This window comes from Heterocephalus glaber, unplaced genomic scaffold, assembly GCF_053883595.1.
Source record: "Heterocephalus glaber isolate CG9 unplaced genomic scaffold, H.glaber_assembly_v1.0 deba00001571, whole genome shotgun sequence".
Lineage (NCBI taxonomy): Eukaryota > Metazoa > Chordata > Mammalia > Rodentia > Bathyergidae > Heterocephalus > Heterocephalus glaber.
In genome coordinates this window covers 2,561,484-2,584,886 of record NW_028258356.1, presented here as the reverse complement: position 1 = coordinate 2,584,886, position 23,403 = coordinate 2,561,484, and the positions used below count along the sequence as shown (strand labels likewise).

Genomic DNA, 23,403 nt, shown 5'->3' with positions numbered 1-23,403 from the left:
TTTAAGTTTCTCTGCAGTGGGAAAGCTGACTAATAAATTCTTTGAAAAAAATTTGTCATAAGGCAACAGTTCACAAGAAGAAAAAGGCAACACTTACACGAAAAGGTCATGGCAATGAGTTGGGCCATGCTTGTAAAAGTGTGGTAGTGCCTGAAGAGTTCAAGGTTAAGGAACTGGACAAATGAGATTATATTGCTAGTTAGACTATTACTAAGCAGTCATAAAAAATAAATATGGAGACTATGGAGCAAAATGAAAATACTACGTAAAAAACACATGAAGCCTCTGATGTATTCTGATAATAATATGTGTTATATGTTGATGTATGGACATGAAATGGAATGTGAGAAAGAAAAAATAAAAAAATTTGCCCTTGAAATGAGACCATTCTGGGTAATGTAGCCTAAAAGTTAAATGCACACAGGAGCAAATTTCTAGGTATGATATAAGAATGTGGCTCTAACACTAAATGAATCAAAAATATTCTATTCTGAACTTCTAGACATTTTAAATTTGAGACTTGGAGAATAGTGAGAAATGTAAATCTAAAAATATTCCTTAGAGCTACACTTATGATTTCCTTGTGGAGTCAGTCTAAACAAATTCCTTTATTTTTTTCATTACAAAAGCAACATATTTTAATTATAGAAACTACACACAAAAAGTGAAAAGAGCAATCATTAATTTATTCCCCATGTTGTCTCTCATTTCATTCCAAACTTACCCTCCTTTTCTTCTTTTTGACTATAAATACCATTTGGTAATGTTATGCCAAGTAACCTGAATTTTTAAAACAAATTTGTATTTCTAAATAGATTTATTATTTTTCTTCTGACTTACTGTCATCCAGAGGTAGTTATCATTTTTTATTAGAGTAATGTGCCAATTACAGTACTATTATTAGTTGTAGGCAAATACCAAATAACTGACATCTTAGTTCCAGTTTTATGGAAATGGCACATCTGAGATGCACGGTGGAAATTTGCTCAAAATTACATAGCTAATAAGTGACAGGGTTGGGAATCCAAAGTGGCTCTCACAGACTACAAAAAACAAAAACAAATAAGCATGCTCTTCAACACTTAAGTGTCTGTTATAAGCATTACCACATTTAAAGCAAGGCTACCCAATGATGGAGCCAAGGATAGAATCATGCTTCAGCCTCCACTTCTCAAGTTCCCAATCTCAGGCTTCCTAAGTCTTCTAGTGGCTGGGCTTGGCCAACCAAGCAGTGTCACCTGGGTGAATACACCAGCCCAGACCATGTCCACATCAGCTCCAGTTTTCTCCCCACCACCTCTGTTGTATACCCTCTACCTGGTGAGCCCCAGATTTTCTGAGATGCTCCTGTACTTACAATTCCAAGTTATCTCTTGGATTGGCCCTTGTTGTAGTCCACTGAGTGACTTCAGTATCATTCCCATTGGCCAGAGTGCTACTTCTTTTCAGGATAGCTGGAGATGTTAACAGGAACACTGGGTATTAACTCATGTTCCTCCAGACAGCTATACTGATCCTAAAACAAATTATTTCATATTAATTTTGAAGAGTCCCTGTTGTGGTTTATATTTAGGTGTCTCTTAAGAGCCTAATGAGCTCATAGGTGGGGATTTTGAAAGGTGATTGATTATGGGGCAGTATAGCTGATTTGTTAGGAGGTCTGGTCTTCTCAGAAGAGACAGGTCACCGGGGTTGTGACTTAGAAGAGTGTATCTACCTTCACACCATCTCGCTTCTCTCTCTCCCTCCCCCTCTCCCTTTCCCTCTTTCTCTCTCTCTGTCACTTTCTCTCTCTGCCTTCTGACCACCATGAGGTGAGCAGCTTTCCTTCTAGGCCCTTCCAACATGCCACCAACTATGCAAGGACTGAGACTTTTGAAACTAAGAGCCAAAATAAACCTTTCCTCCTTTCAGTTGCAGGTTTGAGTATTTTGTCCCAGCAAGAAGAAAGTAACTAAGACAATCTTCTTTTCATAACATTTGAAATATGAGTGAATATTCCTAGAAATAATAGTTGCGTTTTCCCTGGCCTTCTCTGTATTATACTCCTTTTAAACCCTGCATTAATATGTATTCTGTTATAATAATGAAATATATGAGGTAAATATGTATACACACTTTATTTACCTTTCTGCCTGAAATGAAGCTAGTGTTTATCCATTTTCAATTCTGCTGTCTCTGCATTCTAGGATTTTTAACTTTCTTTATTCTTTGCTCTGTTCACCATGCATTTTCCCAAATTTAAGTGCTACCACCCAAATTTAAGTGGCTGCTACCATGCTTTCTATATTTCCACTTCAATATTGCTAATTAGAGTGTTATGCTGACAGTTACACCATAATTTGTGCTCTCTGACCTCAGCCTGCTTGATCATCACTGCATTGTTGTATTCTCTCCTAATAGATTGAAATCCTCATAGTAACATTCCAACTTTTCCATAATTTTGTATATTCCCATTGCTGGCCCACTTGGACTCCTATAACAAATATCATCATTATGTAGAAAAACACATAGTCTAGCTTTACATGCAAAGCAAGATCACAATCATTATTTTGTTTATTCTTATTTCTCCTTTATAAACTACATTTCAGCAAATCTGAATAAGAACCCAAAGTGGCTATTCTACATTTGCCTATTCTACACTATGATCATTTCTTTTGTAGAATGTCATTCCTCCGTCTTTTTTATGTATCAAAATTCTTCCCAACCTTCAGCATCCTAATTAAAATTCCACATGCATCAAAAAGCTTTCTGTGATTAGTCCAGCTCACTTTCTTGTTTTAAAACATATGTTCCTCTGTTTTATTTTTCAGATACATTCCATTTTTTTTATTAGATCATTTGTCTACATTTTGTCCCTCCTCAGAGAGTATGAATCCCTTAAGAGAATATGACCAGGAGTTACACACGTCTATAGATCCTTAGGAAGCCAATGTTGAAGTAGTTCATACTCAAAATGAAGAGGGCAGGTTCAGATGACCCTGTCTACTCTTCTCTTTCTTTCTATCTTTGAAGTCTCTGTGAAGTGATAGAAACATCTGCCTGGAGAAAAGTTCCCTAGAGAGACAGGCCAGATGAAGATAAGCCCCCATGAGCTCTAGTAAGAGGCTTTGGGATTAAGGAGACAAAGTAGAGAAGGAACAGTGCATATGTCAAATGTGGTCCATAGGGCTTTACCACTTCAGGTTTGAAAAGTCATTTTAATCTCAATCTTCAGCCTTAGCAGATTTTAATTTTGGCAAGAAAGCTTCCTCTGCCCAGAATTTGATACATAGTGATTGAGCTCAAGAATCTTTACAAAATGGAAAATATAAATATAGTAGCCAAAATGTATTATATTATGCTCTTCTTGTTACAGAGCTTGAGTTAAGCACAGATGTTTAAGGCTAGAAAGGGCAAAAGGAGCATAGTTCAGAATGTGTGTGTGTTGTGTATTGTGTCTGTGTGTGTGTGTGTGCCTGTGTATCATACACAATTCCAGCAGTAACATGTAAGGAACAGAAAAATTTGCCTTTTCATTAGATCTGGTCTTATGCATAGAGACCTTTGAAATTAGTATAATCATCTACTACAGTGTTGATCTAAATCTTTGCATAAAAATAAGCCCTATAAATTCTGCAACAAAAGATTGTAAAATGTTGAGTCTCTTGCTGCACACTTCTTAGACACAATATTAATTCTAGATAGTTTTTAGAAACTTCTTTCCATATAAATGGAAAGAGATCTGAATACTAAAAATATTCTGTTTACAACCAAAAAGGCTCCCCTTTAGTCCTCTTTCTATGAAACAGTGACATCTACTGATCAGTGGCACTAATCCTGGGGGCTGTTCTAAAACAGCCAGTTTTTCTTCCTGTTAGCTTTGGGGACAAGACTATATCCCGTACACCTCCAGGCCTTGCCACAACACTGCCATACTTAAACTTTATGATTTGCAGTTTCGTTTTTCTGAATTAGTTTATTTCTTTGACAACATTTCTATTAGAAAATCCTTCTTTATACTGACCCCAAACTTGTTTCTTTGTAACTTATAATCCTCTACAAGTAAATCCCTTTTCCACATGACAGCCCTAATGACAGAAAGATGTAAAATTCCTTCACAGTTTTCTTTTTCCATAAATAAGCTCACTTCCATCCCCTTACCTGAATATTACAAAAAATATCACAGGGGAAAAAGAATGCATGCCACAAAAGATTCAGCAGTGATGAAAATTATTTATTTCATCCTTAGTTAAGTGGCAGAACCCACCAGCATTTGTTATTGGTTGATTTTTTTAATAGCAGCCCTTCTTTCGGGAGTGAGGTGGAATCTCAGTATTTTCATTTGCATCTCTCGAATGACCAGTGATGTTGAACATTTTTTCATATGTTTATTTGCTGTTTCTACTTCTTTGTCTGAGAAATGTCTGTTCATTTCAGGTGCCCATTTTTGGATTGGGTCTTTAAATTTTGGGGGGGGGGTCTGATTTTTTAAAAGTTCTTTATACTTTCTAGATAGTAGATCTTTGTCTGAGGAACAGCTGGTAAAAAATTTTTTCCACATCATGGGTTGTCTTTTCACTCTGTTAGTGGTTTCTCTTGCTGTGCAGAAGCTTTTTAATAAAATGAGATCCCAGTTGTTGATTCTTTCTGCTAGTTCCTGTGCAACTGAGGTTTTTGTTCATAAAGTCTTTTCCTATGCCAATGTCTTCAAGAGTTGTACCTAACCTATCTTCTAGCAGGTTCAGTGTTTCTGTTTTAATATTTAGATCTTTGATCCTTTTTTATGTTAGTTTAATGCATGGTGAGAGATATGGGTCCCAAAAAGAGTTAAAAGCATCATACCACAATGATATATGCATGCTCATGTTTATAGTGGTACAATTTGTAATAGCTAAATCTTGGAAACAAACCAAATGCCTGTCAACTGGTGACCGGATAAAGAAAATGTGGGTTTTTTTTTTTTTTATAAAATGGAGTGCTACCCAGCCATGAAGAATGATAAACTAGAGACATTTATAGCTAAATGAATGCACATTGAGGCCATACTCTTAAGTGAAATAAATAGGACACACATATGTAAATACTGAATTGTCTCTCTGGTGTGAGAAACTGAAAGTGTAAATGAGGACCAAAATGTTTAATAGATATTGTGAAATAGGAAGAAAAGGCTCAAAAGGGAAGGAGAAGTAAGGGGGAAGGAAAGAAAAGAAAAAAATGTGAGAAAAGAAGGAAAAAACAGAAACAAAGCTTTTGCAAATAGGGAGGGATGGAGGGGTGGAAGGGAGGGAAGAGGAATGGGAAAAAACAAGAACTAAGATATATCATATACAGGTACAAATTCCCAATGAGGAATGTGATTATATCGTATACCTAAAATGTACCAATAAAGTTAATTAAAAATAAAATAAATGGCAGAACCAAGTAGAGGGTAAATGAGTAGAATTGGAAGACAGAAAATTAGAGTCCAATCCTGGGTCCTGGACATGAGTTGGGGATCTTAAGTAAATCATCCAACCAATGTACAACTTTATTTTCTCAGCTGGAAAACAAACATGAAAATAATAACTATCTAGGAGTTGGCCCTGAGCCTTGATGAAATACAACAAGGGATTGTGTCAAGAAGACTTTTCAGAGCTCCTTGTAGCTACTCAGTGAGCACTCAGAAATGGAAGCCCTCTTGCTATTAACCAGTTGCTGCTGAGCTAGACAAACAAATGTTAGAGAAGTTAAAGAGAAATGGGAGGTTAGAAGAGGTGGGAATAGAGGGGTATGTGTGTTTCAAATTAACTATAAATGTAGTTTCTTAAAGTCTGGGCCAATTTTTTGTATATCTCTATATGTGCTGAACTCATATTCAGTGTCTGGCACATAAAAGGAGATTAGGAAGTGTTTACTGGATGAATGAACTTCATATACAACAAAATATACTCTATAGCAATGGGAGAGAAACATCATAAAGTTAGTATTACAGTTACATTTCCTGTATGAAACATGATATAATATAAAAAGCCCAAATACAGCAGATGGTGATCTATGCCTAGGTTGCACGGAACATTTAATAACCTGAAAGAAGCTATGCTTTCAGCAATTTTTATTCATTTGGAAACTGTTAGCTCTTTATTATATGCATGTATTAAATCATTTTCTACATAAACAGTAACAAGCATTTATTTTCAGTGATCATCTATATTGAAGTGCAGATACTAAGAATATAAAGTATAAACATATCATTTCTTCTGTAGAAGAGTTTAAAATATAGTTGAGCAAATAATTAAGGAAAAAAATGCAAAACAAAAATGGTATAGCCAATAGTAGCAAAAAGATTTTAGACAATTCCTCACATACATAATTGTCATTGAAACCTCTGTCATACATGTTTCAAGATAGCCAGTTTTGGAGATTTATTATTTCTACTCTAAGTAAAATGCCTAAGAAAATAAGGAAATCAGAGAAGTCTGAACACACTTGAATGAACTTTGAGACAATTTGTAGTATAATTGAACACATGACACTCAGAATTAAGGTTCTTGTTTGGTTTTGGGGAAAATATGGTGATGCTGTACTATGTTCTTAAAGGAATTGTATTTGCATTTTCTTTTTGACTAGATTTTCAAGTTAACCTCTCTTTGTTTGGTTTAATCATTAGCATAATAAAGAGAGGAATAACTGAATTGTCAGAAGAATAATGCAAAATAACAGATGAGAAAGACTTTCAAAAAATCTTGCTATCCAAATACAAGTTGATATTATCACTATTGTTAGGAGCAGTTCATTTTCCTGCCCGTCCAAAAAGGTCATTTGTGAACACATTTAATCTCTCATCTTTTCCATGAGTCATCTTGACAAAAAAAAAAAAATTACACAGTCTATTTTTGAAAAATGGTTCTGTACATCAAAAATAAATGTCCTGTATGGCAAATTGTTGTTTTAGTTTTCACAGTTGATGCAGATTCTTATATAATCAATTTGGATTTGGCAATCAATATTGATCATGAAATTTGCTAAAATGAATAGCTTGAACAAAACTGTGGCAGTTTAATTGTGCAGTGTTATATGTGCTGAGTTTTTAGTGATAAGCACATTTATACATGCAGAAAAAAAATGGACCTCTGTAATAAGGAATGACTTTAACACTACCAGCCTGAGGGAATAAGTAATTGTTATGGTTTAGACCTAGAATGTCCCCCCAAAGTCTCACTTTCAGAGGTGGGACCTGGTTGGAAGGGGTACCTCAGGCGGGATGTGACTAGAACAGTTTATATTATACGTGTCCCTGGCTCCTCCCTTCCCTCACTGCCTCCTGGTTGCCATGACATGAACAACTGTCCTTTACCATGGCCTTTCACCACTCTGCTTCTACATTGGAGCCAGCCAACCATGTGACAGTGTGAGCCAAAATAAACCTCTCCTTCTTTAAGTTGTGGGTGTTGGTTATTTTGTTCCAGCAATAGGAAAGCTGACTAATACAACAATGAAGATGAAAATTCTGTTGACCTGTTACCCCCACTCACTGACAGAGGACCCACTCTATTCTCTACTTTGGAATGGCTACTGTTCATGTTCTCCTTCACTGACAAGACTTGTTATCTACAGTCTACCAGATGAAGGTCCTTAGTCCCTACCCTAGCTACCTCATGAAGGTCATTTGTCCCTATGATAGCTGCACTCCTCAAGGCGAGGATCTTCTTTTTGATATCATCAGTGTAAACAATGATGCTCTTTGTTGGAGATAACTATGGCTCAACCTTTATTGAAGAGCTCAGAGCAGTGCTGCTGGCGTCAGAACATTTCATGGGAAAGATTAGCTCTTCTCTCTAACAAGATATATGCACACTGTCTCTTGGGACACTACAGAGTAGGAGTCATTGGTTCACCATTGTTATGATTGCCCTGAAAAATATTAAACTTCCCCATGTTTCTCAAGCCCTCAAATAAAAGCACCTATATATATATATAGCAGATCATGCAAATAAATGTTTAGCAGAGTCACTATTTCAGTTAAGAACCACAGCTCAAATCCAAGTAAATGTTCAGCAAAGTCACTATTTCAGTTAAGAACCAGAGCTCAACTCTGACTCTGGAATCATCAACAAAACCTTAAAGGTATTGTTTAAAAAATAGATAAAATCTTAAGAAGATTACTAAAAATATATATCTGTAGAGTGCATTTTCGTTTCCAGTTCTTGTAAATCCTAAATTTGAACTCCCCTTATATTTGAAAAAATAAAATTCTTCAATTGTTTTGCAAAGAGCACATATTTCCCAAGGCAAAATTTCCTGGTTTCTGGTGGCTCTACCACATTAGCAGTTTCACAGTGGTTGTTGGTATGGTCCTTGCTCAGAAGTTACCTGTCCTTTGGAGCACTTTAACATTTCTGCCTGGCAGTTGCTATCCTCCCCACCCCTTCCTAACTCTACCCAGAAGAGTCTCCTCCAAAGTTTTGAAGGGTCCACACTTTCCTAGTGAAAAATTAGCAGACTCCATTCTTTTGTTTGTTTGTTTGTTTGTTTAGGTATTTTCAATTACCAAAAAAGCTGGATATTATTCCAACAGGTGCATTATTATTAAACAATAAAATAAATTTCTCCTTTTAAACTTTCCTAAGTTTGAGGTAGACTGAATAATGATGTTATTAATAAATATGATTATCTTATTAATTAAAAGTCTAGCTAGGGCCAGGAATGTAGCTCAGTGGTGCCACACCTGCCCAGCAAACTCAAGGTCCTGAGTTTGATCCCCAGTATGAAAAAAAAGAAAAAAATCTAGCTAATGAATTTTCTTAAGACAAGTTATATCTTTATTTTGAAAGATAATTACTAAAGATAAATCTCCTTTCCTTTTTTCTAATATTTTGTCTAATAGGCAACATCTTATTCAAAAAAAGGATAGCATGTTTGTAAGGTTATAACTATATGCTGCACATTTTCCTAAATAAATACTCAAATGAAGCAAACCATAAGAACAGCATGAGGCATCTTTCTGTGTGCACATTCAGCTCTAAGTTTTATTTTTTTCAGAAGCACAGATCATACTTTATCACCAAATTTTCCACCGGTATGTTTTCACCTCCTTCAGTTACATAACAAACTAATTTATTGTGGATTTCATACTGCCAATTAGAGTACAGATATCTCTCTTTTATGAACTACTTGTTTAATGACTATTCCAACTTATAACTGAGGTGCCCTGTTTGGACTCATGACTCACCACTCGGAGTTACAACCTGTCTTTTGTTACATCTTGTTTATAAAACTTCAGTGTTTTTTTTTTTGGTATAGTACACCTTGTTTATACTATGCTGTCATTTTGGGTGATTGAACTATACTGTACAGTACTGTAGTTTTATGCTCTGTTATACATTACAGTAATGCATGTAAGAGTTATGCAAATAAAGTAAGGTCAAAAGTTGGAGTTTCCTTTCACCATTCATTTGTTCTGAATATTATAATGTACATACTATATATAATTCCTCATTTAGTGACCTAGTTGCAGGAATGGAACCCAGTTGTTAAATGGAATGTCTGTGCATGGTAAAAAGTCCTTGATAAATTCTTAAGATATGTGTGAATGAGTGGATAAAGTATGAATGGTTAAGGAAGAGTTGTGACAAGATAAAATTTTATGTTTCAAGATGACTCGTAATGTCACTTTCAAAAATCTGGCATAAAACAGAAGATATTGGAGCACAGGTGGAATTATTTTTTTAAATGACATGTTCTTTATGCCACACATTGCAACAGAAATTTTCAAAGTCAACTAAAAAAACCCAAAAAAAACCCAGGTTTTTCAAAATTTACCATATATGGTAAACTTTATGCACACCAACCACAACTGAATCATGGAATTTTACAATGCTTGTTATCTTTTTTTTAGTATCTCTTTGTTGGAAGAACAATTATTCAGAATTTTTCAGATCATGTCACCCATGCAAAACTATACACTATCTATTTCAATAGTATCTATGTAACTAAGGGTTATTATCTTAAGCAATTGTTTCCTCAGGTGAATAAAACAGAAATCTTATTCCCTAGTAAAAACTAAATGACCTGATTACTTTCTCTTTCTCCCCACAAGCTTTTTCAAAATTTATTATGTATAGTAAACTCTATGTAGACTAACCACAATTAAAATTGTGGAATTTAACAATGCCTGTTATCTTTTTGTTGTTGTTTTTAGTATCTCTTTGTTTGAAGGACAATTATTCAGATGGGGGACAGAAGGTAAAATTCAGATTAACAGTCAAGATCCTGAAGAGTTTATTTTCATCAAATGACCTGGGTAATTTATTGAGCAAGTACTGGTAGCACTGGAGTTTTAAAATAAGTTGTTTCTTTCCATTTCCCTAGTTAAAGCAACAATTAAACTGTTTCGGCTTTAAAAATTGAATTGTTAAAGGAAAGCTGATCTTGGCATAATCTCCTAGATATTAGTTGAAATGACCTCCTTACGTATTTGTGAGTTATTTTTGGTCAAGACGGCCATGAAAATTTTTCACATTTGCCAATTCTTTAATTCTTTGGAGAATTCTGAGCCAAATAGTATTCAATATCAAGTACTGTTCAAAGAAATATTATCTAATGTTAGGAAGACTTAGGCTATCATAAGCACAGTTAAGTAAACTTAAACACTAAAAGAAAATGAAATGTATTGGATTTCCAGCCTCCAAGGGCAGAGAACACTAGGAATATGCAGCTCTCTGTGGCTTCTGCCATCTCTCCCAGCCACATATTTGCTCCTGGACCTTGGTCTTAAGTCCCACATCCACTTGTTGCAAAACTTGCTCACCAGACTTATGTGAGACTCAGGTGCATGTGGATGGGATGCAGAGCTCCACATCTATGGAACAGTGGGAGACACTAAGGAAGGAGGCATGCACATGACTGACTTCTGGCTCACAGAGAAAAACTTAATCACAAAGCTGTTTGGCCCTTCAGTACCAACGTCAGAATGGGGGCCTCACAAAAGGGAGCAGGGTGGGGCAAAGATGGCAATGATGAAATATAAAGAAAATCACCCTCCACCCCTCTTGTGCCTTGGAGAACAGCAACCTTACACTCCTAAACCAGCTGCTGTAGGGACTTTGGCAGGGCTATCGCCAGAACCAGACACAAGTGTCCACAGCTCCCACACAGCTCAATCACCAAGGATTTAATTGGAACCAATTGGCTTTCTTCAGTGCCCATGACCACAGGCCTTTGGAGTTCTTTTAATGACTGAAAAGACTGGAGCTAGAGCTGTAAAATAGAATGGACAGTCTTAATGGGGCCCAGAACCTGCTGGGGAAGCAGATGGTCCTCTGTGAATAAGAAATAAAATTCCTTACATGAATCTAGGTAAATTGATTTTTTTTCCTTCCCCCAGCATTTCTGAAAAATGAGAGCTATCTAATGCTCAGTGTACCTAGGATAATAAATTCATGGCTTACATTTCTGGTTCTTAGTTTTGAGTTGTGTTTGGTTAGTACAGTTTTGTTTTTCTTAATACCTGTATTCCAAACTTGTTCCCTAATGTGTTTGTGTTTTGACATCTAACATAGAACTGAGCACCTGGAAATTCTTAGAAGAAGATTACTTCCTGATGGGTTGGATCATAATACTTGTAAGTAAAACTTCTTTAAATAATCCAACACCCCACCCATCTTCAAGGAACATTGCCACCATTCTTCTGTTTCTAGCTGGATTACACATTACCTTCATGTGTTCTCAATTTCTGAGTGGTTTTGGAGGAAGAACTAAGAACTCCGATATACTAACACCCTGACCAAAAAGGTGTGAGCATGGGACCAAGAATGTTGGCCTTCAGGATAAAATCCTTCCCCTTGGTGGGGGGAGGAGCATTAGGAAGATAAACTTGCTGTGAATTTCCTGAAAGTTTTTATTGACAAAATTGGGTCACTTTGCTGGGAGTGGTGGTGCATGCTTATAAACCCAGCACTCAGGAGGCTGAGGCAGAAAGATTGCCAGTAGTTCAAGACCAGCCTGAACTACACAGTAAGACCTTGTTTCAAAAGAGCGGGGTGGGGAGGTTGAGAACTCGAAAAAGGAACAGGAAATCAGTTTCAGAATGGCCAGGGGATGTGAGAAGCTAGGACCTCATCTTTATCCACTAATTATAGTGAAGCCAGGGTTAACCCAGTCAGGCTACCACTCCCTTAGGCTCAGAGGCTTGACTAGAGTGGTAATCGTGAGAAGACTTCCAAAAAGAGCCATCATCTGAAAACAATAGGAAAGCCTGATAGCTACCATATCCCCAGTAGAGTGGAAAGAAGTGATTTTCTCTTAGATTGTAACTTTCAAGTATATGTGACCCACTGACCCCACCCAGCATCTAAGATAATAAGGGTGGTGGTGAAGGGGTCACTGCTCCACTAGACAGACATGAGCTTCAGTGACAGAACTACTTTGGTGTTACTTTGCTACAACAGCCTTAGTCTGAGGTTCATTTGCTCCCAAAAGGCCTCTCTATCTCTCTCTGTCCTCCAATTTATCCTTCACAGTAGTGCCAAAAGCCTTCTTATGTTACATTTTGAATACTATATAGTAGACACAAAAATTTTTTCAGCAGGACTGTCAAAGCATTACACAGTGAGTTCTATGAGGCACAGAAGCAAGTGAATGGCAATAACTTGCTGTCCCATGATTTATCTCTCCCATTGTTACCAATTTCCACTCTTTCTTCTATTAAAAGAGGAGGGGATTTCTAAATCAGTGATCCCACAGAAGATCATAATCCCAATAATATCCAGCCCATGTGAAAATGCAATGAAAAAAAGTGTTGATACTCCTTTTAGAATTGAGTCAAAATCTTCATTCATCTGTCTACATAGAATAAAAGCTGCTGAGCTATGCTTCTTATGCAAGAATCTACTCTGGATGAGAGTGTCAGGTATTATTTCTTATGGTTTCATGGTTCAACTTGGCTGCCTCTTGTTGGATTCAAATCAAACAAAAGGTAAATAATGTACTGTATACTTAAAATTTACTGAGAGTTGATATTATCACCACAAAAATTATAATAGTATAAAGCAATGAGTATGTTAATTAGCTTGATTGTAGTAATTATTTCACAGTGTATATGTACATCAAAATATCATATTGTATGTTTTAAGTAGACAATTTTTATTTGTTATATATACCCCATATAACAGGAAAAATGAATTGCTCTACTAGGCTGAGAGAGAGAGGAAAGAAGGGAGAAAGGGAAGGAGAGAAAAAAGAAAATGAAAGGAAGAGAAGAAAAAGAAAGAAAGAAAGAAAAAATAAAAAGGAGAGAGGAATGGAAAAGAAGAGAAAAGAAAACAGGTTAATTCAGATGATCGTCTTGGTAAGTTTTACAACCACTGGAAACAGACTTTAAGTAATTTAGTGTTTATGATATGTTTTATCTAAAGTAGTATCAAACCAAGTTCCTAAAATTTGCCAGAAAAATATGAGGAGATCAAGTATAGAACAATTTATCCTCTCTGAAGATATGAAACCTGGGATCAACCAGAATCCATAGAGTTGGTTTGGAAAAAGTAAAGATTCCCATAGAGAATTGTGTTCAGTGTCTATAACTATACATGATTAGGGAAACATTTGATATCACATGAACTCTTGAGTCATAAAAAATGTAGATTCACTAATGTAAAACAAAATCAGATATCTAAGACATATATATTTATTTTTTATATTTTTATATTATTTATATATATTATTTACTATTATATTATTTTATATTTTTTATATTTTATATTTATATATGCATATGTATATATTTACTAAGAGTGCTAGGATGAAGAGAGTAGACTCAGATTAGTGAAGGAGATATTAAGCCTGTGTGAAATACTTTTTTCCCCATCGGTAACCTTCTGTACATAGACTACCATTCATTCATTCATTCATTGACTTCCTGTCATGTGTCTAGATCTGTGCTACATTACAGATGTGTGAAGATACCTACCTTTGAATAACGCCTGCATAGTTAGAAGTTTATAGATTGCAGAAGTAAAAACTCTAATATCCCAGATTATAATGTGTCATTTCATTTGCAGAAAACAGAGTGTAACAGGTTGCCGATATAAAAATCTGTAGATTAAGACATTTTGTGGGCTTCAATTCATCTATAACAGGAAAGAAATATATCAGAAATATATCAATCTCTATCTTTTCTTGTAGCTCTCAAAATCCCACAGTTTAGTTATACATCTACAACTGACCTTTAAACTCCCTGAAAGGCCATTTTAAACAGTAAAAGTCATTTGTTCTGGGGATTTAATCACAAAATATACCTCTCTCCCTTTCAATGTCAGAAAGATGACATTTTGATATAAAAGTTAGTACTTGAAAAACTAATTTTGATAAAAAAGTTAGTTTTTAAAAGTTATCTGTCAGTTTTGAAGTTAAAGAAGTTGATTAAAGTTGTAGAAATGATTGATCTGCCACAATTTATTTGGTTTTTAAGGGGCACTACATTACAGAGCATTTATGTCACTTCAATTCATGTTATATCTATTCTGGACACCATAATAGGCTTTGTTGTATAGCAACAAATAAATCACTTTTTTCAAGGCAACAGTTTTGATAATCTTGCATGCATTATAAATCATTCTAAAGGATTATCTGTCTTTTAGAGATTCTTGACTCTTACATGAGCACAGCATATAGACACAACCTTAAGTAAATAGATAATATAACAACTACATGCTCTATTGAGAACCTACTATGTGCCATGCAACTATTTTACAATGGATCTTCAGATACACAAACTACTAGGGGAAAGATACACATCCACATACACAAACTACCAAAAATGATAAGACATTCTGTTACTGGTTTTTCAGCTCTAAAACTTACCCACTGCTGTTCTCTTTGCCTATTTTGTTCCACTACTCTGTACTGCTCTATCTTTTTTCTCAGATTCCCATTTGGAACTCTATCTTGGCTTCTAATGCTTGGCTCAAAATCCCTTGCTGGTTGTAGGCTAAATTTCCTTGCTCAAAATTTTCTGGTCATTTCTCCTCAGAGATGATGATGGTATTTGTCCTTGTGGCCCCAGAATGACCAACGATGGATAAAAGACACTAGTGACATCTGCTGTTGCTTCAGAATACATAGGCCTCCAACGTGCCAGTCCCCAGAAAAATGTCAAGTCCAGACACACTGAAACACTTGATTCCAGCTGTGGTATACATGGCATCACAACTTGGGTCTGTTTCATTTTCTTACCTGGCAGGATGTGATATGCAACGAAGTAGTACTTCTCATTTCCCTAAATACCACCTGTGTTCTGGTACTTCTGAGCCCTTGTATACTGGAATGTTGTCTACGCTTACCTCTCATCCTAGGGCTTTCCTACATAACCTTCAAAGTCATTTCCTCTTGGAACCTTCATCTGAGATTAATATTAGTTAATACACTGTTAAGTTTTGCTTCCTCATCTCTTTTCCGAAGAATTCCATGAAATCTAAGTCAGCATTTCATTCATCTCTAAATCCTTCATACCATGGACAGAGCCTGGAATGAAGTTTATGCTTAATTAGGTGTGAATTGATTGTGTGAATACATTTGCAACAATGATTGACTGTTAAATGTCACATTCTCAGAATTGTTCAGGGGCCAGTGCCAGGTTCAGAAATGGTTCCACCTTTTCTCTTTTAATTACATCAAATTTTCTTGCTCTTGCCTGGTTTTCCTAGGTTTTTATTTGGAATAAATATTTATTTTAAAAATTTCCCCTGTGGTACTTGGAGCTGTTCTTTCTCTAAAAGTATTTGTCTTGGCATTTATCTCTTCTGATGGGGTACAAATATTTATTCACCATATTTTTATGTGTAGGAACTGTTGTACAAATCACTTCAAGCACTGCATCACAAATGTTTAACTTCCTATTTATTATGAAAATAACTTCTTTCTGTGACCTCACAGCCTTATATTTTCTATTATAGTCCTTTAGATTCAGTATAATCCTTCATCACTGGAGATTTATAGCTTACTCATGAAATTAGCCATCCATGACGTGTGATCAAAACTATGATGAATATTTATTTATTTAAAAAATTATAATAAAAGACACATTGTCATTAGTCACCCTTCAAAATACTCCCCTTTACTAGGAACACGTATATACCACTATTCTCATTATTTTCTGAAGCAGTTCTGGAAGTTCTCTTTCAGGAGTGTCTTTAGGAGCTGTGATAAAAAAAAATACAGTGAGTGCTGCTACCAAGTGCCATCCAACAGAAAAGCAGGCTTGTAAAAATATTATGGTGTGCCCTCATCAACATTAGTCACTCGATCTGGCACTGTGATATTTCTTCACCTCAAAGTGATTATTAAAGTAAACATTTTGAATTGATTGACGATGTCGAGGCAACCAGGATAGTGCAACTAAAGACATGAAAAAAAGACTTCCAGAATTGCTTTAGAAAGTGGCAAGAACAATGGCGTAAGAGTGTTTGAAGTGAGGGGGCATATTATGAGGGAGATTAAGGGCAATGTATCTTTTACTCTAAAAATATTTTTAATTTAAATGTTTGCCATGTTTCTCAGTCAAACATCATATATTTACTTGGGTTTTTTTCTGGTTTGTGCAGGTGGTAAATCTCCTGGAATAATGAAGCATGTGACTATATTGAGCTCTTTTTAAAGGAAAAGCAGTTTTACTAACTGAAAACATAGTTAAATTATTAGTATACAACATAAAAATCACAATGTGAATGTACAAATACTTGGAAAAGAGGTATGTTCACGAGTTAATCATGATTAATAAAGATATTTATTGCTTATTTCCCTCTATTTGTTGTGGGAAAGTGAAATAGAAGTATTCCACAATTTTAAAATGTCCTACATGGAGCCAGAATTTCTTTCCAAATGAAAGGTGCCTTGTGTATTTCAGAGTATGTAATTATATTGTCATGTAAAGTGGTTTTCAAACTGTCTCTCTAGAATATGTGTGTTTAACAGATTGATTAGCAGCAATATTTTTCCTGAGTTAGAGGCAAATAAGTATCATTTGGTCTATTTTGTGTTTTACTTATATGTATTTCCTTGTTCTAGTTCTGTCACCTGCCTGTAGATGATAAAATTAGTTTACAAGTAATGAATATTAATGCAATGCTCCTAATAACAATGCTAATGGCAATCAGCCTTAATCATCAGTTCAAATATATCGAGAGCTAGTATTTAATATGTTAAGAGCTTTAGGGACATTATGCAATTTAGCTCTTGCAATCTCAAGAGGGTATTATTTCCATTTTACAGATGAGTAAACTGAGACTATAGAGAACAATTATCTACTTAATTCCTCATAAACTTTCAGCTCCCCCTTCATTATTCTCTTGCCTAGCTTTTCATTCGTTTTCTGACAAGAATATTAGAATAGACAGAGGGTGGCATTCTTATTAACACTCTTTTTGATGTTTGTGTGATATAATAGATTAACCTAGAACTTGTTAGGCTATGTTCCATAAAAATCTTCATCAAGATTCTAGTTTTGTTGATGAGTGAGTCATTTTTTTTCATTTGTTTGTTTTTTGCAAAGTAAAAATTAAACTAGAATATCTCTAACCATAGCCCTGTTGTAACAAGAGTTCTGCAGAGATAGCAAGATTTTCCAGTTAATTCTCAGTTTAATTGCCTTCTTTCAAGTTCTATATCTATCATTCTAGTGGATTGCTAACTTCAGTGGTTTTGTTCTAACACACAAGGCTTCAGAGAAAAGCAGGTGCAGTTAGGAGCATATTAATTGGAACTCGATTCAGGGATATTACTTTCCACCTTGCAAAGAGAGATAGAGTTCTCCAAATTTGTAGTCAGCATGGAGCTCTATTGACACATGAAATTTTGAACATCACTTAGATAAATCATTGAGCTTTTTTCAGATCCATCATGTGATTTGGGATGGTTTCCAGCACATCTGGGTCCAGAAATCAATGAATGGATCGTGCTTGTCAACAAAAGCCATTGTTCATCTGTGAAAGAAGCATATGGGAAATAGGTTCGTGTTAATTTTTAATACAATTCACAAATAACATCCCTTTAGGGCACATGAAAGAATAAAGCTGTGCAGAGAGTTTACTCTAAGATACATTAAAACCCCCCATCAAATATACATCAAAACTCATATCAAAGTACTCACAAGTATAGTCCAAATGGCCCTACACAAGAGGATCAATTTGCTTAAAATGCGTCTCAGGGAGAGAGTACCCACCACACACAGCTTGCCATCTGGGGCTTTCCATTAACTCTCAGCCATGCGGCCCCTGTGCTATGTGCACTTCCACAGACCTGCTCTCCGCTTTCCCAGCATGACTGGGAAGGTTACAGTTGTGAACAAATGTTCTTGTTCCTCCTCCATTCTGTGAAGCCTTTTAATTTAAAGAACAATTAGTGGCTTAAGGACTGGCTCATGTCCTTTCGAAAAAGGTATTTGTGAGAAGTGGCTATCAACCATGTGAGGGCAAGGTGTACTGCAGACGAACATTGTTAGAATACAAGTATCGGGAAACAAAGTAATGTGTTTCCTAACGGCGTTGGACATTGTTGTCTTCTCGTGCCTTTTGATACAGCTAGGTCTTGAAACATCTCTTAATTTTAAGACAGGTAAGTAGTCTCCCTTATCTGCTCCTCCTTCTTTGACATTAATGTTCAGAATTCAATATCTATATAAATTCTCTTTCTTTTTCACAGTGGAGTAGGTTATTTGCTTTATTCTTGTGTCTCTATCTTTCAGCTCTATACTTTTACTTGCAGTTCTAAACTCTGCCCTGTGGTTCAGACATGTAAACTAAATATGTTCTGTACACTTGCAGTTGACATCATCTCAAAATCAGTATATAAAAAGCAGGACCCATATCTCCACACCCTACACACCAGTTCTCCTAGTTGATGATACAAACTTCTCCAGGAACACAAAAATGTTCTTAATTAATCTCTCTCCTCTATAGCCCTCATTTAATCCATCGTCAAATCATGAACTTGATTTCCTAACTGTTTCTAGAATATATTTCCCTGCTATACTTCCATGCATCTGCTTCTACTGACCAGTGGGGTTCCTTGCCATTTTCAGTAAATTCATATTTTCTCTTATTCTGATGTTGCTTCAAACTCTTCATAAATTCCCTACACCATAATCAAAGTGGATTCCTTAAAAGATATACCAGATCATATCACTCTAGTCCTTAAAACACTTAGAGATTCTCCCCCATTAAATGTGAGGTGGCATTTATGTTCCTTAGAGTGATACCTAATACCTTTATCTGACAGTTTACCTATTAGCTCTCTCTTCAAGCTCATATTTTATACCATGATAGAAACACATCTTATTCCAGTCAGATCAAATAAAAATCAGCAAAAGGAGAATGATGTGTGAGGTGAAAAATAGATAAGAATTTCATGCAGGGTATGGAAATGTTTGACATTAGTTAAATGTGCCAAAATTTGTTTGACATTAGTTAAATGTGCCAAAATTTGACTCATCAGATAAAATCAATAATTATTCACAGTGGATTAGTAATTAAATTGCAGTATATGTTTTCCATTGTGTCCTTTATCATAAAAAAGAAATTTCTTATTATGTTCTGGCTATCATAATTGTTTCCTTTCATTCACAGTAAAATTTCATACATGAAATATATCTCTGAAAATTATGCATAATATTAAAGAGTACAGATGAAATAATATAAAATTAGTTATAAGGAAACACTGTGACTTGTCTTCAGAAAAATTTTTTCCTATTTACCTTAGATTCAAGAAGAGACTAACTTAACTCTCTTTCTTCTACAATAATTCTGAGGTAAGATAGGGTAGAAAGAGAACCCAAATATATTAATATTAGCATATCAACATTCAGTTGCGTTTCTACTTCTAGTTAAATTTTTATGGGGCAGGAGTGTAGTTTTTTAGTGGTTCATAAAACTTTGCACAAGAAAAATCTCAAAGCACTGTAGAACATTTGGTCATTTTAGGTCTCTTCCCCCTAATCAGAGGTAAATAGCATTTTAGCCAACATGATCAAAAAGTGGTACAAATCATCAATTCTACCAAAACAGATAATTATAATTTTATTCATATAGCAAATTATTTAACCAAAACTCAATAGAACACATTCAGCAGAAATGTGCCTCAAGCAATGCGTTACATAATAGTGAGCAAAGGGTTGCTTGTGAAGCATTCTCAAATGGCCTGCAGATTACACATCAGATCACTTGTGGCTCCTAATGCTCTGGTACAAACACCTTGAAAGCAATGCAAAGATTATTTTTGACATAGGAGGACTATGCTGTTTTGAGAAGTCCTTTCTTTTGATGACAGAGTGACATTGTTGTTGATCCATACCTTCTTATTTGGACTCCCACTGATATGTGGAGTATATATTTATGTAAGGGCTAATCAAGGTAAATTTGCGGTGCTCAAGACAGACATTGAGTGAAGGACATCAGTGAATCATGTTCTGATCCATCAAAGGAGAGAACAACAATTCTGATATATTTTCTAGGCATAGATTTTTATTATTATTTTATATTATTATATTATTGTTTTATTAAAACATAAATAATAAAAACAATTTATGGTTAATCTCCATCCCATAAATTAATCTTCAGAGGAATCTAATCTAGATTTGAAAATGCCTTTGACCTTTTTCAGTCAATCAGACTGACCTTTTTCAGTCAAGCAGACTATAATTGCAATTATAACTGACTTTTAGAAGTCATTTCAGGGCCTATTAAATTAATAAAAGTCAATTTATAATTAGACTTACTTTCATAGATCAGTTCTATGTATTTAAAGAATTCTTGAGGACAATTAAAAAAAAAGCCTATTCCTGATTCAACTTCTGATACTAAGCAAACTGTACCTGATTCCACACTCAGCCTGATATCACTGAATTGCATCTTATATATTCCATTCTCATAGAGTAACTATTAAAATAAGCAAAGTTAATTTCAAATCAAGGACTATTTCAAAGGATAAAAAGAACAATATATAATTATGAGAAGATCAGTTCACCAAGATATAAAAATCCTACATGCATTTAATATATATGAGCCCTGGGTTCATGCTGAGAGAGAGAGAGAGAGAGAGAGAGAGAGAGAGAGAGAGAGAGAATGAATAAGAGAATCTCATAATATACAAAAGAAAATTTGTGATGAACCAAGAGAAGTATATCTACATATCTACATATATACTCACAGAATTCTACATTCATCCCTCAGTAACCAAAAGAATAAATAGACTATCTAGAGAAATAAAAAACCTGGATAACATAATGAAACCACTGGATCTAGTTGACATTTCTAAAACACTATATACAATATGGAATACACAAGGTTTTCCTAAGAGCAAACAATGCTCTATTCAGACTAGACTATCTTCTGAAATAAAATAGTCTTTAACATACTTCAAATGATTGATCATACAACATACACTGTCAAAATATAGTGGGCTTGAATTAGAAAATAATAACAGAACCATATCTGGAAAATATTCAAATATTTGGAAATTAAACACCACACTTCTGAATAACCTATTAGCTAAAGAGAAAATTATGTAAGTGTTATGGCTTGTGTTTAGATGTCCCCCCAAAGCCTTATGTAGTCATAAGTGGGGCTTTTTCTAGAGTATGTGATGCTGCAATTGATTCATGGTGCAATGCTAGGATCAAGGCCACTAGGACTAAAGGTGTGAGTGCTACCTGCCCTACATAGCCTGGATAAGATAAAAGGGGCAGAAAGATTCTGTTATGGTCCCTTATTGTTTTGCTACTCTCTGCCCACCATGAACTGCTCTCCTCTATAATGCTACATTGCCGATTATGGACTGAAACCTCTACAAACTGTGAGCTAAACAAACCTTTCCTCTTTAACTTTAGGTTTCAGGGGGTTGTCTCTGAGAAAACATAACTAAGACAGCAAGAGATTTCGTCTGAGCTGAATGAAAAACAATGCATAGAGGGGAATCAGCTAAGGCAGAGATTCTATGAAAATTCACAGCATTAAATTCTTATTTTTTAAAAAATGATCATATATCAAAGATTTAGGCTTCTACCTCTAAAAACTAGAAAAGAGTGAATTACATCCAAAGCACACAGAAATATATATAATAATAAGAAAAAGAGAAATCTTTGAAAATAAAAGTAAAAACCTATTATGTATAAAAGATAAACAAAATCAAACAATATCTGTCCAAGCTGATTGGCAATATTATTAAATTAAGGTTGCTGATCAAAACAATCATAAAAATGAAAATAAAAATAATACAATTAAAGAAGTTTCACAACATAAACAAAAAACAATGGCCTGGTATCCACAGATGAATAAAGAAAATATGGTATGTGTAGACAATGGAATATTATTCAATCATAAAGAATAAAACCCTGTCATCTGCAGGAAAATGGATAGAACTGTAAAACACTATATTAAACTACATAAATCAGACATGGAGAGACAAGCATCACAATTTTTCTCTCATATGTGAAAACTAAAACCAAACCAAACAAAACAAAACCATAAAACACAAAGATGATATGAACATAGAAAAAGGACTATTAAGGGTTGGGAAAAGGGCCAGGGAGAGAGAAGAGGCAGGAGCGCAAGAGGGTGGAGGAAGGGGAAATGGACACAAGAGAAGCAAAGTGTATGCGTACAGGAAAATGCCACAGTGATAGCCATTAATGGCTAAGTTCATGTGTTAATAATTATTACAACAATAAAAGGCTTAATATCTAAATTCTACAGTATATTGATAACTTCTAAACATTAATTAGAAAATTACAACAACCCAATGAGAAATAACAAAAGATATAAAAAGACAATTCTCAAAATAGGAAACATTAAAGCCCAGTAAATATTTACAAATATAATCTTATTACTAACCAATAAAACATGTATTTTTAAATTAGATACTACTTAATGTGCATAAATTAGGCTAAATAATAAGTAAGTCAGATATGTATGTGTGTGGGGGTGACACTATAGGAAAACTGGCACTCTGTACATTGTTGTTGAGAATGCAAATTGGTATCAACCCTACAAAGACCAATTTAGAAATTTGAGGCTGATATAGTTGGCTATAGTCTATAAGAAAGCAATTTCACTTTTGTATATATACTTTAGAGAAACTATAGTAAATGTTCTTGGAAAAACATGTATACGAATATACACAAGGGCTGGGGATTTAGCTCAGTGGTTTTGCCGCCTGCTGCGCAAGTGCAAGGACCCGAGTTAGATCCCTGGTACCAAAAAAAAAAAAAAAAAAGAGTATACACAAGCTTAAATACCACATGATTGCTCCTACATAAGAAACCCAGAGCAAAAATAAAAGACAATAGGAAGTAGGGAGACAGATCACTTTCAAAGGGAAAGGGACCTAGAGATGGATGGGGAAGGGAGAGATAGGGGATGAGAGAAAGAAATTAAGGTGTGTTATGTACACGTACAGACT

The 23,403-nt window shown here is 35.0% G+C and overlaps 2 long non-coding RNA genes across 2 annotated transcripts in view; one reads left to right on the top strand and one right to left on the bottom strand.

Moving 5' to 3' along the window:
* The window catches only part of LOC147823657 (uncharacterized), a 35,479-nt gene that overhangs the window by 3,231 nt on the left and 8,845 nt on the right, over nt 1-23,403 (bottom strand). The window contains exons 2-3 of the long non-coding RNA XR_015443468.1: nt 13,925-17,933; nt 1,358-1,516 (exon numbers count right to left, since the gene is read on the bottom strand). This is a non-coding gene — a long non-coding RNA (uncharacterized LOC147823657). The remainder of the gene's footprint in view (nt 1-1,357; nt 1,517-13,924; nt 17,934-23,403) is intronic.
* On the top strand, nt 11,495-16,661 carry LOC110349142 (uncharacterized). The gene is made up of 3 exons (XR_002394895.2): nt 11,495-11,581; nt 13,131-13,306; nt 16,557-16,661. It is a non-coding gene; the product is annotated as an uncharacterized LOC110349142 (long non-coding RNA).